Genomic DNA, 17095 nt, shown 5'->3' on the forward strand with positions numbered 1-17095 from the left:
ATTCTGGAATCATGTCTAGTCTCTGCCTTCTGGTGCAGATGTTGGAATATTGCTTGCATTTCTGCATTGCAGCGCAGACCTGTCAACTTAGGCATAATAATGTATGCCTATGATTTAAAACCCATTGTCTCTGATATCATGAAACTTCTCCAGTGGTTTTTTTTTAAACTGGTGCTAGTAAATTTTATAGCATTTGTGATAACCACAAAATTCCCCATTTTATGACTAAAAAAGGGTCTCTGGTTTTCTTGTAACTGACAGAGCTTATGACACATGCACATCCAACTGCTATCTACATTTCATGTTTTTAAAAGCTTGCAGTCCTCCTGATTCTCGATTTTACCAATTAAAAAATTATCCATGAGAGTAAAGGAAGTTTTTTTTTAAGCCCTTTTCATATGTGAAGCTCTCTTCGAACTGTTACTGAGAAGATAAGAGTTATCATTGTCTTCTCTTTGTTCTTTATATACCATCCCATTACCCACCCCACCGCAGCCCCATCTCAAGTATGTGGTGTATATGTGTCATTCTCTATTCAGATTGCGTTTTTTATGGAGTTCTTAAATATGGGGGTAGCATGTCGTGTTTGTTGGTATGTATGCTTTCTTTCATGGATATCAGTGATTTATTTATAAGACCTAATATAAACTCAACTATATCTTAGTCGTTAGAAGAACTGGAAACTCTTTTAACTGCATTTTGTATTTGGTACGTTGTTGTATGTTGTACATTAATGGATTTAAAAATTAGTTTTTTCCTCCTCCCCTCCTTGTTTGACATGCCGTTAGCACCTACGTGACTTTGGGCTTTTTAGCCTCTGCATCTCAGATTCTTACCTATATGATGAAATAGTTGGATCTAATCACATAGTACCTTCCAATTTTAAGATATCATTTCTGTTCTCTAGACATCGGTATTTATTGAAGCTAATTTATGTAAAAAAGTTGTTATTGACCATCAGTATGGTAAAAAATGAAACTTGAGATTTCAGAAGTCTTAAATTTCATCCCAAGAATCAACCAATTCTAATACATATGTGTGTGTGATATATAACACTACTAACATACTTTTACAAATGATGCCTATATTCATGGTAAAAGATTCTAATTAAAGGCATATCCTTCCATGTAGAAATCTTTCTTAATAGAAGGATGTGTACACATTTAATTTTTATACCTTTCAATAGAATATGTAAAATACATTTTTACCTTTATCTTCAAGGATTAAGGAATATGCTAAGGGCATTGTAAGGGCAAGTTAAGTGGGTTTTACCAAAACCCACTGATGTGCACTGTGAAACGACAGAGTATTGTCTTTTCAGGGCTTTTACTTTATCTCTAAGATTAGAAACAATAGTATCTTCTAGTTTGTCAGCTACAAAAAAGAATAAAACTGTAGTGTTATAGAACGGTATTATAGAGTTGGTTATTTTTCCAGGTGGAAGTGTTTTTGAGGATCTTGAATCCCCTGAATCTTAAGTCATCTTAGACTTTTAAAATAGTAGCTTTTGGGGTGCCTGGGTGGCTCAGTCAGTAAACTGTCCAACTTTGGCTCAGGTCATGATTTCACAGTTTGTGAGTTCAATACCCACATCTGGCTCTATGCTGACAATGCAGAGCCTGCTTAGGATTCCCTGTCTGCCACTCCCCCACTTATGCTCTCTCTCTCTCTCAAAATAAAGAAATAAACTTAAAAAAATGAAAGTAAATAGTAGCTTTTGAAACCCATGTGACATTGATTCACATTATAAGAAAATACCTTTAAAAGGAATTTCTTAGGAATATCTAAAGGGAATAGCTACAGCATAGTGGATTAAACACAGTAGTATTGCCTTTTTGGAAAGGGAAGCTGAAAGATGTTTTAGCGTCTTGCTACTCAAAGTGTAGTCCGTGGAACAGCATTATTTGGAGCTTGTTAGAAATGTAAAGATACGGAGTACCACCCTAAACCTGCTGAATCAGAATTTTCATTTTAACCAGATCCCCAGATAATTTGGGTTTGAGAAGTACAATTCTAGGAGATTGGTAAGCTTTTCTGACATTAAATTTCAGTGGACTGGCATATTTTTAACATTGTGCCACTCAGTAAGAGTCCTCATAATGCCATCTTGTGGTTCTGAAAATATTTTTACACATTTATTATTTGTTATATCACGTGACCTTTATTTTGCTTCTCTAATCATAGGATTTGGTACTGTTAAAAACTTCTTCCCCCATTTCAACCTCAATCCAACTTATTCTTCCTCCTCTTCATTCCTATTCCAAAAGCTTGGGCACATTTTCCCTTGATCATATATCTTTAATGGTTCTCCATTGTCTGAAAAATGGAACTCCTTATAGTCTGACTCCAGCCTTCTTTTTATTGCCATCTTCTCTTCAGTATTCTCCCTAACTAAATTTAGATACTCACCATTTTCAGAATTCTCATTTCGATGCTTACAAATCATTGTTTGTGCCTCGTATGCTTTTCCCCTTCACACTTCAGCCTTATAAAGTTCTGTTTATCAAGATTACCTTGAGGTGCCTGGGTGGCTCAGTTGGTTAAGCATCTGGCTCTTGATTTCAGCTCAAGTCATGATCTCACAGTTGGTGAGTTCAAGCTCCACATCAGGTTCTGTGCTGATGGTGCAGAGCCTGCTTAGGAATCTCTCTTTCTCCCTCTCGCTCTGTCCACTCTCTCTCTCTCAAAATAAATGAAATTAAAAATTTTTTTTTACCTCAATTATTATCCTCATTCTGGCTTCTTTGATCACTTTAGCACATGTAGATCTCTCTCTCTCTCTCTTTTTTTTTTTTTTAAATGTTTACTTATTTTGAGGTGGGGTGGGGCAAAGGAAAAGAATCCTAAGCAGGCTCCTCACTCTCAGCTCGGAGCCTTATGTGGGGCTCAATCCAATGAACTGAGATCATGACCTGAGTTGAAATCAAGAGTCAGATGCTCAATCAACTGAGCCACCCAGGTGCTCTTAGAATTCTCTCTTTATGAAATCAGTTACACTAAGTTCACCACTCTTAGGTACTATGCCTCATTTCAGTTATGCATTTTAGAGTAAAGTTCTTTAAAAGCAGTGATCTTTCAGGGCACCTGGGTGGCTCAGTCAGTTGAACATCTGACTTTGGCTTAGGTCACAATCTCATGGTTCATGGGTTCAAGCTCTGCATGGGGCTTGCTGCTGTCAGTGCAGAGTCCACTTCGGATCCTCTGTCTCCCTTTCTCTCTGCCCCTCTCCTGCTCATGCTTGCTCCCTCTCTGCCAAAAATAAATATTTTTTTTTTAAAAAGCAAAAAAACAAAAACCAGTGATCTTTCTTGCACATTCCCAGAGAGTCTAGCATTATACATACTTTCTGAAGATTTCATGTTTACCTAGCTGCCTTGTAGTGCTGTCTTGTAGGGTAAAAGGAGTTTTAGTGAAGCTGACACAAGCTGAACATATGAAAGTTTATCCAATATTAACTTTGTCCAGTGACGTTCCCTCTCCAAAAATAATTATTTGTTCACCAAATGCTTCGTGAATTTCTGCCCTTAAGGAATTTGCATCTTTCTTTTATCTGCTTTAATTCAGTTATTTACATAAGGCAGGGGAGTGAGGGTGATTTATAACAAGATTGTTTCATTGTCCCATTGGTCAACTTAGTGAATTCATTTATTTCTCATGTATTACTGTGTTGCATTTTCACCTGGCCCATCAAACTAGCCTCAGGGGCAGGGCTTTTCATTCTAGAAAAGAGATCCAACTAGAAAATAGTGAGTTAGTGAGAATCCATAGAAAGCTTGTCCATCATAATTGGCATACCTGGCATAGAGAAGCCTACATAAGCTTCTAGACATCTAGGACTCACTCACTAGGGGTACCTGATCTCAGCGTATAGCCACTTTTTGTCTTTAAACAAATTAGTGAAGTGTATCTTACAAGAATATCTCTACCTGATGAAATCTTCCCAAAATAAAGTTTAAGGTGTGGAGCCCCAGAATCTATGTCCTGTTATGGAGTCTTTAAAAAGTTAAGTTCAACTCTAATATGTGAAATAATGAAATAAATCAACCTTGAGATAAAAATGAGAATGAGTAGGGCCTAACAAAAGGGATTGCTAAATAAAAAAAGTGTAGTGAGGTGCAAAATTATAACACATGTGCTTGTTCCAGAAACTAATACAGAGGCTTCTTTTTATAGATTTGGAGGATTTCTATAATAAGATAAACAAGAAGTTCATGGGTGGGGTCTGTATAAATAATATCCTACTGATAGGAAAAATGACAGTATAAACAGGATATAATAACAGTGCCTGCTGAATTTCCCAGCATGTTGTTTGTAGCTTCTTTCACAGAGTCACAGCTGCTCCCACTAAGGGTGGATTTTTACCTCTGTAAGACGTCGAGCAAGATTCTAAATTCCGACTATCAGTGGTGGGATGGGGAGCGTATCCCTTGCTTGAATAATAACCCACACGTGGGTTTTATATTCACTTTCGTGGTGAAACATTGTCTTTGGCTTTTAGCATTTTTAAAACATGATTTTCTTTTTATATGACCTCTGGGAAAAATCAAGCAGGCAGAAAAAATGAGTAAGTGGGCAGCTCGAGTGAGTGCTTATCAGCCAAAGAAATACACTAATTGGATTCTTATCCTCTTAAAGTGGAAAAAGAAAAAAAAGTTACATCTGTGTCTTTTAAGAAATCATAATTTTGTTTTCTTTAATGGTAGTAGTATAATGAAAAGACAAACTTGAAACTTTAGAATACCAAAGTTCTAGTCCTTCTATCTTAAATAGTCCTGGGGAGAATCATATAGCTTCTCTGAGCCTCTGTTTTACTTATTTTAAGATGAGGGGCTTTGACCCAATATTTCCAAGTATGTTTTCTAGTTAGCTGATTCTAGGCTGTTTTTAAACTAAGTACATTTAACAAGTGTGGATCTTACTCATATATTAGTGACTCTGATTCCCAACATGTAAGAATTTGTGTAAAGAGAATCTCTGAACTGGTTTTAGAAATGTTCCAACTGTACTGAGATCATTTCTCTTTTTCAAATGTATCTTTAAAATGAAGTATGAGAACATTGCATATTCAATTTATATAATAGTTTCTTTACAAAGTGGGTATATATTGATCCTCTCCCTAATCAGAGAACTTCATACCAGCTACTAAAAACCAACTAAAGTGTACATACACCTTTTTAAAAAATAGACTTCATTTTTTAGAGCAGTTTTAGGTTCACTGCAAAAGTGAGTAGAAAGTAGAATTTCCTTTTGCTCCACGCCCCCTACACATGCACAGCCTCCCTACATCTGGCACGTCCTCAGCATCTGGCACTGAAGTGCTACATGTGTTATAATGTGTGAACCTACATCGACATCATCATTGTCAAAGCCCATACTTCACATTACATATAAATGGTTTTGTACATTCTGTGGGGTTTTGAAAAATGTATCATGACAAGTATCCACGGTTGTTGTATCATAATATGATACTACGATTTCACTGCCTAAAAATCCTGTGTTCCGCCTATTCATCCCTTCCTTCTTCCTCACTGACCCTTGGCAACCACTGACTTCTCCATGGTTTTGCTTTTTCCAGAATGTTACCATATAGTTTGTAGCCTTTTCACATTGGCATCTTCCTCTTAGCAATATGCTTTTAAGATTACTTAAGGTCTTTTCATGGCTTACTAGCTCATTTCTTTCTGGTGCTAAATAATATCCCATTGTCTCAAAATAACAGTTTATTTTTCCATTCACCTACTGAAGGACATCTTGGTTGCCTCCCAAGTTCTGGCAGTTATGAGTAAAGTTACTATAAACAAGTAGAATTTATGTCTACATTAGAAAAGCAATGTTGATAGGGCATTTATCACAGACTAAAGAATTGTCCTCTTGTCATATAACCAAATATAATTAATTGTCTGCTTATTTAACAAGATTTTATCAATTCCTATCTAATGAGTTTCACTAGTTTTAGGTAGATCTCCAATTTGAAGGCAATTATCTGTCTACAAAAAGGGCAGATTTCTGTATTTGAGATGTAACTTCTGTCTCCAAATTGAAGAAGATTAGAGGTTCTGTTTATTAGGAGAAAAACGTATTTTCAGATCTTTGAATGGATTTCAGTTACCAACAATATAAATATTTTTGTAGAGTGAATTTAAAATTTTCTCTGGTTTTGTAGACTCTAGAGAATAAGAACAGATGTTGTCCTGTGGTTCAAAAAATTCTTAAGTTTTTATCTCATTTTCTTCTATCTTCTGCAATTTGTTGGCTATTTTATTACAAACACAACACATTTTTTTCCATGAAAAAAAAATCCAGCTTCTATATCTGAATACTCACATTTTCCCATTTTGGTGATAGCTAAATGAAAAGTTGGGATGAAATAATTTCAGAGGATACTTTTGTTCAAACATCAGTTTTCTACAGTTCTTGAAATTTGTTGTCCTACCAGGGCTTTCATCATCTCAAATGCAGGGTATAGGACTGTACATTTTTAGTGTCAAAGTTATGAAGGTTGGTTTGCAAGTAAGAAGATTTTTCTTCCACCTGTATTTAAAGTGGAAATTATATTTAAAAATTTTTTATTCTACCATAAGCTTTGACAAAAGTGACTAAAAGGTTAGACACAAATGGCTTTTCCCCCCAATCAGTAATTTTCATTTTTGTTTCTCCCTAATTCTTGTTTCCTAAGATTGTGGAGGAAAGTGTGTACTTGAGGTATAAATATTACTTAGGCAGTTTTATAAATTATTTCTTACTTAACCCAAGTTAATTTTCCTTGTATTTAAAAAAAAAAAAAGCGACAGGGATAAATGACAAGAAAACCTTAGTAAGAAAGTCAGAAGAAAGTCAAAGAATACCCTAGTAAGAAAGTGTCTGATGAAGTAACAAAGTCTAAATTTCAGCTGAAGTCCATGTGAATCATCAGGCAATATTATAAATAACTTCCTGCAGGAGAAAGCTCTGAGGGATAAATAACATTTTTTGTAAACATAGATATGGTCTTTTGTGCATTAAGGAATTATCCTGTTAACTCTTGAAGTTTACTTAGCGATAGATCTTAAAGGATTTTACATCAATTGCTACAAATAATTTGTTGTCAGAAAGATATACTAGATTTAGTAGTGTGTAGTTACTAACTTTAGTTAGGTAAGGAACTGAAGCTTGAACTAACCAAACTAACCAGTTTGGGGGCAGTGACAGCTGAGACATCTGTGAGGCCAAATTCTTTTGGCCTTTAAGAAAGCCTTTAATATCAACATGGGTCAACTTCAGCTAAATTTAACTATGTCATGTGATCCTCACAAAATAAACTTGAGGTATGCAGGGGAAATGTGGGTTTTTTCTTTATTTTTAATCACTTTATAGTCAGATAAAATTTGTGTAAGAGTAGAGTTCTCTGAATTGTACCAGATTTATACAGTGGTATAACTAAAAGCAAGAGATAAAACATTGTCAGTATTTCATTAAGTTCTCTCTTGCCTCTTTGCAGTCACATACCTCACCCCACTGCAAGTCCCTGCCAGTCACAGATCTATGTTCTGTCAGGATAGTTTTGTATTTTCTAGAATATCATGTGACTAGAATCTTACAATATATACCTTTTTTTAATGTCTGACTTCTTTCTTTTTGTGACTTCTTTCACTTAGCATGATACTTTTGAGATTCATTAAAGTTGTTACATGTATCCGTAGTTTGTAAGTTTTAAATGATGAATATTAGTCAGTTGAATGGATATAACAAAATTCACTTATCCAGATTAATTGATGGGCATTTGAGCTATGTTTAGGTTTGGGCTATTATGAATTAAGCTGCTGTGAACATTCGTTTGCAAGGTTTTACATGGACATTTGTTTTCTCATACCTAGGAGTGGGATTGTGGGATTAGTGGCAAGTATATGTTTAACTTTTTAAGAAACTGTCAAACTGTTTTCCAAAATTACTAGACCATTTTGCACTCCTACTAGCAGCATATGAGACTTCCAGTTGCTTTGCATTCTCTTCAGCTCTTGGTATTTGGTATTTGTGTTTCTCTTTAAGTTTAGCCATTCTAGTGCATATGTAATAGCATCTCACTCTAGTTTTATTTTGCATTTTTCTAATGACTAATTATGTTGAGCATCTTTTCAGATGCTCATTTGCTATTCATGTATCATCTTAGGTGAAATGTCTGTCACATCTTTCACTCATTGTTTTTTAATCAGGTTGTTTCACTTATTATTGATTAGAAGAGTTCTATGTATATTCTGGGTTCAAGTCCTTGAATATGTGGATATACAGATATCCTAGTCTGAGGCTTGTATTTTCATTTTCTTAATGTTCTCTTTCAAAGATGAAATGTTTAAAAAAAAAACAAACAAAGATGAAATGTTTTTAATTTTGCTGAAGTTGTGTTTTTTTTTTTTCCTTTATGGTTCATATTTTTGTGTCCTAAGAAAATATGCCTAAATTAAGTCTCAAAGATTTTCTTATGTTTTCTTCTGAAAGTTTGATAATTTCAGCTTGTACATTTAGGTCTGTGAACATTTCAAGTTAATTTTTTGTTTATGTGTAAGGTAAGGGTTAAGACCTATTTTTTTTCCGTATGGATGTCCAATTGTTGGAGCACCATTTGTTGAAAATGGTCAGCAGTGGTCATGAGACTAGTCTTTCTCTAATTCAGTTACATTGGCACCTTTGTTAAAAATCAATTGAATTTGTATGTGTGGGTCTATTTTTGTGCTGTCTGTTGTGTCCCATTTGGTCTTTATGTTTATTCTTATACCAATACAAAATTGTAAATTATTGTAGTAGTCTTGAAGCCAGAAAGCATAATTCCTCCCAACTTTGTTTTTCTTTTTCTTATTTAAAAAAATTTTTTTTAACGTTTATTTATTTTTGAAACAGAGAGAGACACAGCATGAACAGGGGAGGGGCAGAGAGAGAGGGAAACACAGAATCGGAAGCAGGATCCAGGCTCTGAGCCATCAGCCCAGAGCCCGACTCGGGGCTCGAACTCGCGGACCGCGAGATCGTGACCTGAGCTGAAGTCGGATGCTTAACCAACTGAGTCACCCAGGCGCCCCTGTTTTTCTTTTTCAAGATCACTGTTGTTATTCTAGCTCTTTTGAATTTCCATGTATGTTTTAAAATCAACTTGTTAATTTCTTTTATTTTTTTTAATGTTTAATTTTGAAAGAGAGAGAGACAGAATACGAGTGGGGGAGGGGCAGAGAGAGAGAGGGAGACACAGAATCCAGAGCAGATTCCAGGCTCTGAGCTGTCAGCATAGAGCCTGATGCGGGGCTCAAACTCATGAACCATGAGATCATGACCTGAGCCAAAGGCAGAAACTCAACCAAGCTATCCAGGTGCCCCAATCAACTTGTTAATTTTGACAAAAAAAATATTTGTAGTGAGATTGGGATTGGTATTGTGTTAAATAAATAGGTCAGTCTAGCATTTGGAATTGACATCTTAATGATACTGAGTGTTTTTGTCCATGAACATGGTATATCTCTATTTGTTTAGGTCTTCTTTATTTTCTCTCAAGAATGTTAGTTTTCAGTGTATAGGTCCAGAACATTTTTTCTTGAATTCGTCTCTAAATATTTTACATTTTTGATACTATTGATATTATCCTTAATGTCGATTTCCAGTTGTTTATTTCTTATGTCATAGAATAATTGATTTGGTTATATTGATCTTCTATTTTGTAACTTGGCTAAATTCGTTTATTTGTTCTAGTAACTTTAAAAAAATTTCTTGGGATTTTCTACATGGACAATCATATTATTTGTGAATAAGGATAATTCTACTTCTTCCTTTTCAATGTGTATGCCTTTTATTTCCTTTTCTTACCTTAATCACACTGACTAGGACCACCAGTTAAATGTTGAACATGGTAATGAGAGCAGACATCTTTGCGTTTTCTCCAAACTTAGGGAGCAGGCATTCACTTTTTCGCCATTAAATGTGATCTTAGCTCTAAGTTTTTCATAGATGTCCTTTATCAAGATGCTCTTCAAGCGAAGTTTCCTTCTATTTCTGGTTTCTGAGAATTTTTATCATGAATGGATGTTTGTACTTTATCAAATGCTTTTCTGCATCTATTGAGATTACCATATGATTTTTCTTATTTTAGTCTTGTTAATATGGTGAATTACACTGATAGATTTTCAGATGTTAAACCAGCCTTGCACTCTGGGAAAAATTCCATTGAATCATCATGTATTACCTTTTGTGTATGGTTTAGTTCAATTTGCTGATACTCTAGTATTGTAAAATTGTAGTATCTGTGTTCATTAGGAATATTATTCAGGGTTTGTTTTGCTTGTTCCATGTAATGTCCTTGTCTAGTTTTGTTAAGGTAATGTGGCCTCATAAGACATGTTGGAAAGTGTTTCAGTCCCTTGTGTTTCTAGAAGAATTGGTATAGAATTGGTAGTACTTCCTCCTTAAATACTGTTCTTGATGATGATGATGATGATGATGATTGTCTTACACTTGGCTATTATTTAACTAAAGGATCTTAGTTAAGGGCTTGTGCCCTGTACTGAAGGCAACAGATAGAATATAGAAATAGGGGAGATTATTAGGTCCTTAATACCTCAAAGGTTGCCAGCACTCTTCTACATGATTCTGTCCTTGGCAGAAATACTTTTCTCTTGCCAGTTGCCTAAAATTGCCAGGTTACAAACCACAAACCAAATTGAATTTGCTTTAGATAGAGCCATAACCCTGTGCCCTCCTATGCCTGAGTATAGAACATAGTTTTCACTCACTTAAGCTATGAGATTTTGCTTCCTGTAGTAGTTTTAAAAATACTAAGTGACTTATCTCTAAATCTCTTCTCAAGCAGATCTGTGGACAACTTCTTGGTTTTGAACACATTGATTTAATGTATGAATCCAATATACATTGCCCCAGGCTTATTGTCATTGTTCTTGATGAGAAACATAGGAAAGAGTTTTTAGAAACATTCTTAGTATGATGTTTATTTAAGACCTAGAATATGCTGTTTTCACAAAAGTACATTTTTTGGGGCACCTGAGTGGCTCAGTCGGTTAAGCGTTTGACTTTGGCTCAGGTCATGATCTCACTGTTTCTGAGTTCGAGCCCCTCATCGGGCTCTGTGCTGACAGCTCAACTGGAGCCTGCTTCAGATTCTGTGTCTCCCTTTCTGTCTCTGCCCCTCCCCCCACTTGTTCTCTGTCTCTCTCTCAAAAATAAGTAAACATTAAAAAAAATTTTTTTAAGTGCATTTTTTTTCCTTTGTTAAAAAGATTGAGCATTGCACACAGGCCCTTTCATTGCTAAATATTTTTTGGAAGACATATTATCAGTTGTCTTGATTTTTCTAGGACATAAAGAATGTCTTTGAAATGTTTGAGTGCTAAGTGTTAAAATAATTATCACATATAATAGTATGTAGTAAGAAACAGTATCTCTTAAACCATTATTGCCCATGCTTTTTTTGTCTTTAATTCAGCTTTATCATTGTGCTAAGTAACCTACCAGGAGAGCATATAGCCCTCTTGAGTGGTTTGTAGATGACCCTTGGCTCTGCATTTTACTTCTGTGCACCTGGTTAGCTAAACCTCTCTTTTTGGAGGGTTTTTATTTTTAGCCGTAATTTATTTTAACACTTACCAAGGTGCTAGATGCTGTGCTAACTGTTTTATGTATTTGAGAGGCAAGTGTTAACTTCTTCAGTTACAGACGAGAGAACTGAGCATAAAGGGGAGTCAATCATTTGCCTATAGTCACACAGCTAATTACTGTTTGTCTTGCTGCAAAGCCAGTGTTCATGACATAGCATTTCAGTATATAGATGCAGTATAGTGCAGTGGTCTACAGCATGACTTTGAAGGTTCAAAATATGACTTCTGTCACTCACTAGTTATATAACTTTGGGCAGGTTACTGAACATCTTAATCTTCAGTTTCCTCTTTTGGAAAATGAGAATAATAGTAATACCCACCTAACAGCGTTTTTGAAATTAAATGAATTGGTTTATGTAAAGTTTCTGGCACACAGTGATGCCACAGAAGTGTTTTTTTATTATTATAATTATTAACCATTATAGTCCTTCATCCCTCTACAAATTGACTTTTCTGAAACTAAGCTTCCTAAGACTAAATATGTTAACCATAATGTTTCTAACCTCTGACCACTTAATAATGAATTTTTAAAAATATATAGCACCCCCCTGTTCATTGCAGCATATTTATAAGCCAAGACATGAAAATAACCTACCCAGGGGAATATTATTTACCCATAAAAAAGAAGGAGATCCTGCCATTTGCAACAATATGGATAGACATTGAGGATGTTATGTTAAATAAGACAGAGAAAGATATTGTATGATATCATTTATATGTAGAATCTTTAAAAAACAAAGTCATAGATACAGAGAACAGACTGGTGTTTGCTAGAGGTGATGAGTAGGGGGCTGGACAAAATGGGTGAAGGTGGTCAAAAGGTACAAACTTCCCAGTTATAAGATAAATAAGTTCTAGGGATATAATGGGCACAATAGTTAACAATGCTTTATTGGTCACTATAGTTAGCTATAGTTAACAATGCTTCATTACACATTTGAAAGATATTGAGAGTAAATCTTAAAAGTTCTTATACACACAGAAGAATTTTAACTATTGTGATGGATTTTAACTAAACTTATTGTGGTAATCATTTTATAATAAATATATCATTATATTGTACACCTAAAACTAACAAAATTTTGAAAAGTTCATGATAGTTTGGTGGATTTCAATGTAAGAGTGTGAAAGGGGCGCCTGGGTGGCTCAGTCGGTTGAGCGACTGATTTCAGCTCAGGTCATGATCTCATGGTTTTTGAGTTCGAACCCCGCATCGGGCTCAGTGCTGACAGCTCAGAGCCTGGAGCCTACTTCAGATACTGTGTCTCCCTCTCTCTCTCTCTCTCTCCCCACCCCCCCCCCCAACTCATGCTCTGTCTCTCTCTGTCTCAGAAATAAACATTAAAAAAAAATTTTTTTTAAGTGTGAAAAAGCTTAGTGATTTCAGATTCAACATCGCAGCTAACCTTTAAAAATACATCACTTGTCAAGTTTTAGTGTAATATCAGAAAATACCAAAAGTCATTGCAAAACGGTATTAAAATACTCTTTCGTTTTCCATCTAAAAAAATACTGTATAAATTTCATTTTGATATTAGCATGGGAAACTTTCTTCACCCTTACTAGTCTTACACAAAATTACACAAAATTCCCTTAAAAATGTTAGGTGGGAAGGAAAATATCCAGCTCCCTTTGTAGGAGATCTTCCTTTTCTCTGCTCCATAATTTTTCTACTTGCAGACGTTGCCAGGATTCTGTCTGATATCTCATTTTATTATTCAAAAAGGAGGGAAAATCAATTGTGGTGATGGTTGCACAACTCTGTACTAAAAACCATTGAATTGTGCACTTTAAATGGGTGAATTGTATGGTATGTGAATTATATTGTAATAAGTCAGTTTTAAAAGATAGAAGGGAAAATAAAAAGCTTCAAAAATATCCTTTGAAAGGAGTTCCCCAAAGTAGAATTTTAAAATTTTGTATGTATTCTTATTACTGAATAAAAGCCTAATAAACTAAAAATAAAATAATTAAATTATAAAATATAAATTTACTTTTTGTATTAAAAAATATATTCATGTGGTTCAAACTTCAGATTACATAAGGGTGCTAAATCTGTCTTCTATCTCTGTCTCTCAGCCTTAATCCCCTTCCCAGAGGATATACGGACATTACCAGTTTCTGGAGGGATACTTTATGCATTTAAAAACAAATAGTATGTCTATAGTCCTTTCTCATTTTTTGCCAGACAGGTAATATGCTATTTACACTATTCTGCACTGAACTTTTCTAAGTTGGAAATTATCCTGTATCAATACATAAAGAGTATTATCACTGGGTTTGGTTGTTTTGTTTTTGTTTTTGTTTTGGCAGTTTTGTTCTTTTATTAGTACATACAATAATGATCATCTTATAATCGGTGTTGTCATAGATTTGATGAAATGTGGTAAAATATTGATGAACATCCTGCTTGGCTTGACCTCCAAATCAGTTGTAGCTATCTATACTTTAACCATTGCTGTCCATTTTGCCAACAATTTGTACGTTGTTTTGCTAACACGATAAGTTTGAAATGGTATTTCACTGCAGTTTTATCTTTTTATTTTTTAAGGTATAATTGACAAATAACATATTAGTCTTATGTGTGCAATATAATGATTCAAAATTTATATACATTGTGAAATAATCACAATAAGTCTATTAACATCCATCACCATGCATAGTTACAAAATTTGTTTTTTGTCTTGTGATGAGGACTTTTAAGATTTACTCTCTTAGCAGATTTCAGTACTGCAGTTTTAAATGATTTTCCTGATTAATATGTAGATAAAGCATCACTTCATATATATTGACCATTTACACTCTATGAATTGACTGTTTAAATCTGTCACCAATTTTTATAGGGTTGTCTTTTTCTGTTTTGTTTTGTTTTAATTTAAAATTTTTTTTACAAATAAAATTATATATATTTAAGATGTAAAATGTGATTTTTGGTATATCACTGTTGAAAAAATGCATAGTATCCCATCTTGTAACTACTGCAATTTTCAGTCAACTGTTAACATTTAGCAATTTAGTAGCTGCTTAAACTACCCTTTTGCCTTTATCCCACATGCAGATACTAACTAAATACTTGTTTAATAAATAAATAAAATTTAGATAAATATTTAAATAAGGTTAATCTTGATCATAATGATCATCTTTTAAATACACATATTCTTTGGGGTGCTTGGGTGGCTCAGTCATTTAAGCATTGGACTATTGATATTGGCTCAGGTCATGATGTCACAATTTGTGGGATTGAACCCTGTGTCAGGCTCAGTGCTGGCAGCTGGAGTCTGCTTGGGATTCTCTCTTTCCCTCCCTCTCTGCCCCTCCCCTGTTTTCTTTCTCTCTGTTTCAAAATAAACAAACATTAAAAAATTTTTTAACTACACATATTCTTTTGTATGTGTAACTTTTTTTAATATTTATGTACACTCCCTTTGACCATGTAATTTATCTTCTAGCAGTTTATCCAATAGAAATAGTTGCATATGTCTAGAATGATGAATATGCAGGAATATTTATTGCAGCATATTATATTTTAGCAAAAGGTTGCAAATAACATTATCTAAGTGTCCAGGACTAGGAGACTAGTTAGGCAAGTTATGGTGTATCAATACGGAGCACTGTTTGTTTATAAAAGAATAAGGCAGCACTATATGTCTACAGTAGGATGAGGAAGGGAATGTGTTGTAAGGTGTGGGAGGGAGGTGACTGATTTTATTGTTAAGCATCAATTTTTAAAACATATACAATGTTACAGGCTCAATAATAATGTGCACTGGCTAGATTCACCTCAGGTATTGCCAGCTTGTTCTATGTGCTTTTTGATACCAATCAGAGTATCAATAGAATTTTGTTTTTGATATAATTCTAAAATTCATCACTAAGGAAAAATGCATAAGCATAGCTAAAACATTCTTTAAGAAAAACAGAGGAGAGTTTGAACAGATTTGCCCTATTAGATATTAAAGTATACTGTATGGTTAGAGTAAATAAATAAGATCATATTGTCAGATGGTACAGAACAGAATTCATTAATAGATCTTGTATATGAGGAAATTTAGCTTAAAAGAAGTATTTCAAATCTGTAAGAAATGGTGTTTTTCCATTGGTTGTTTTTTTGAAAGTGAAAAAAATCAAAATAGGTGCTGACATCACACCAGAAACAAACATCAGTTTCCATATGGAATAGAGAACTAGATATATATACTTTTTAATACTGGATGAAAGTTACTGTTATATTACTATTAGAAGAAAATATTGAATATTTTTTTTAATTTTAAGGTAAGAAAGCTTTTCCTACATAATAAATAAAATCCAAAAGAAAGTTAGGTGGATTTAACTACGTAAAATTTTTAAGATATGTCCAATAAAAGACACTGTAACAAGATTCACACTGAAAGATATTTGCAATATAGAGAGCAAAGGATTTATATCAATGATATATCAAAAGAACAATTAATGTTATGAAAGCAATAAATAATTCAATATAAAAATTTACAAAGGCTATCAGTATGTAATTTACAAAAGATTTAATATAAATGGCCAGTAAAGATAAAAAAGATTTGCAGCCTCTTGGAAAATTAAATAAGAACAATCAACTGCAAGTTAACAGTGTTTTTTTGTCCCTCTCCCCCCCCCCCCCCCCATTAGACCAGCAAACATTAGAAGATTAAGGGAAAGTGCTGGTTTAAAGTAGCAGTATAAGGTGCACCTGGGTGGCTCATTCAGTTAAATGTCTGAATTCAGCTTAGGTCATGATCTCATGGTTGTAAGATCTAGCTCCACACTGGGTGTGCAGCCTGCTTGAGAGTCTCTCTCTCCTTCTTCCTCTGCCCCTCCTCTCCTTGCACACACAGGCACATGCTCGCTCACTCTCTGTCTCTCTCTCTCTCTGGAAAAAAAAAAAAAAAGGAATACATTTTTTCTTCACTTCTGGTTATCATAACCAAGCAGAAACAATAAAAATAAACAGAAAAGAAAAATTCTGTCTTCGATGGACTTTAAAACACAGACTGAATCAAATAAAAATTCTGAATCAAACAAGAGAAAATGATGGGAACTGACATGCCTCCATCCTGGAGAAGGAAATAAGTTTGCCTGAAGGTATCTTAGTTATGAATGATTGATCCATTATTTTTGGTTTAAGAATAACAGTTCCAGAGGGATGTTGCAACAAGAATAATGGAAATATTCCTTTATAGATAAAGTTCAACATAGAAACTCCATACCTATAAGCATTCATTCCCCAGCTCTTCATTCCCTCAGATCCTGGCAATCACTAACTTATTTTCTGTCTATAGATTTACCTCTAAAGACAAATTTCTGGCTGTTTCATAAAATAGGCTCATTTACTCTGTGAATTTTCATGTCTACCTTCCCTTTACTTAGCATAATGTTTTCAAGGTTTACCTATGTTGTGGCACGTATCAGTACTTCTTTTAATAGATAAATGATTTTCCACTGCATAAATATACTAC

General features: G+C 34.3%; 1 protein-coding gene across 9 annotated transcripts in view; it reads left to right on the forward strand.

Moving 5' to 3' along the window:
- The window catches only part of HMBOX1 (homeobox containing 1), a 184665-nt gene that overhangs the window by 100192 nt on the left and 67378 nt on the right, over positions 1–17095 (forward strand). The gene's annotated exons all lie outside the window — the stretch shown is intronic.

The sequence above is a fragment of the Neofelis nebulosa genome, chromosome 3 (genome assembly GCF_028018385.1).
Source record: "Neofelis nebulosa isolate mNeoNeb1 chromosome 3, mNeoNeb1.pri, whole genome shotgun sequence".
Classification (NCBI taxonomy): Eukaryota; Metazoa; Chordata; class Mammalia; order Carnivora; family Felidae; genus Neofelis; species Neofelis nebulosa.